Source organism: Eimeria acervulina, genomic scaffold, assembly GCF_000499425.1.
Source record: "Eimeria acervulina Houghton genomic scaffold, Eah_scaff506, whole genome shotgun sequence".
Classification (NCBI taxonomy): domain Eukaryota; phylum Apicomplexa; class Conoidasida; order Eucoccidiorida; family Eimeriidae; genus Eimeria; species Eimeria acervulina.
This window is the reverse complement of record NW_013549756.1, coordinates 21,968-23,851: the sequence shown is the minus strand read 5'-3', so window position 1 is coordinate 23,851 and position 1,884 is coordinate 21,968.

Sequence of the window (1,884 nt, the reverse complement as noted above, 5' to 3'; positions counted from 1 at the left end):
AGCAGATTATATATATATACAAATATTTCTGTCTGTTCATATGAGACTAAGCCTCTAACAACAATACTCAGCTTTATATATATATATATATATATATATATATATATATTATATATATATATAGAGAAAATATCTTTAGAATATATATAAATATATATGTAGAATATACAGTATATATATATATGTATGTGTATTTATTTGTTTATTTTTCAATATACAGCAGATATATATGTTTAAATGAACGCCTGCCTTTCTCTCTTTTTATCTTACTCATATTCTCTCTGTCTCTGTCTCTGTCTCTCTGTCTCTCTGTCTCTGTCTCTGTCTCTCTGTCTCTCTGTCTCTGTCTCTGTTTATGTCTCTCTGTCTGTCTCTCTCTCTCTGGTTCTTTCTATCTCTTTGTCTGTCTCTCTGTCTCTCTCTCTCTCTGTCTTTGTTTGTCTCTTCTTCGCTCTTTGTCTCTGTCTGTCTCTTTCTATCTCTTTGTCTGTCTCTCTGTCTCTCTCTGTCTCCGTTTGTCTCTTTTTCGTTCTTTGTCTCTGTCTGTCTCTTTCTTTCTCTTTGTTTGTCTTTGTCTCTCTTTGTCTTTGTCTGTCTCCCTGTCTTTGTCTGTCTCTCTTTGTCTCTTTCTGTCTTTGTCTCTGTCTGTCTCTCTTTGTCTCTTTCTGTCTTTGTCTCTGTCTGTCTTTGTCTGTCTCTCTTTGTCTCTTTCTGTCTTTGTCTTTGTCTCTCTTTGTCTCTCTTTGTCTCTTTCTGTCTTTGTCTTTGTCTCTGTCTGTCTCTCTTTGTCTCTTTCTGTCTTTGTCGGTCTCTCTTTGTCTCTTTCTGTCTTTGCCTTTGTCTCTGTCTGTCTTTGTCTGTCTCTTTATATTTCTCTGTTTATTGCGTCATATGCAATAATCAGTGCACATAGATAAAGCTGTCTATGTATCTACACACAAATAAATATATATATATATATATATTTGTATATATATATATATATGTATATATATATATATATCTATATACATATATATATATATATTTATATATATATAGATTTGCATGCATAAATAGATATGCTTAGGAATATGTATGCAGATAAATAAACAAATATAGAAATAAAAGTATATATATATACAAATTATATATATATATTGTATATATATATACAAATAATATATATATATATATACAGAGAGAGAAAGAGAGAGAGAGGTGAAGTCTTTCGTTATTACTTCTTTACGTTTTAAAGCATAATACAGAGACAGACATTTAGAATGAATATGCATATAAATAAATAAATAAATATATATATATATATTTATTTATTTATATTTATCTTTATATAAAGATAAAAAGCATATATATATCTATGCTCTTTTTATTTATATTGCATATCTCTTCTTGAGGAGACAGCGCGAGGGTTTCGCTACAAATATATAAAATAAATATATAAATATGAACATATATATAAACAAATAAATATATATTATAATAAAAATATTAAATGTATATATATATATATTTATTTATATTTATTTATTTATATTATTTTTATCTCTTCAAGACAACGCGAGGTCTTTGTTTATTTTTTTTTGTATTTCTTTCTTCTTCGTTTAACAGCATTAAACAGCAACGGCAACCACTAATCTTTTTTATTTAATGCATTTGATTTAAACTAAACAAACTTTAATAAAAGGTCCCTAGCAATCACACTAGCAGCAGCAACAGCAGCAGCAGCAGCAGCAGCAGCAGCGGCTGCTGCTGCTGCAGCATCACACAGAAAGAAATCCAACAAACAACGCTTAACAACAGCATATCTGTTGTTTATATCTTGAATACTGCTGCTGTTGTTGCTGTTGCTGCTGCTGCTGCTGCTGCCGTGGCTGTGGGTGCGGC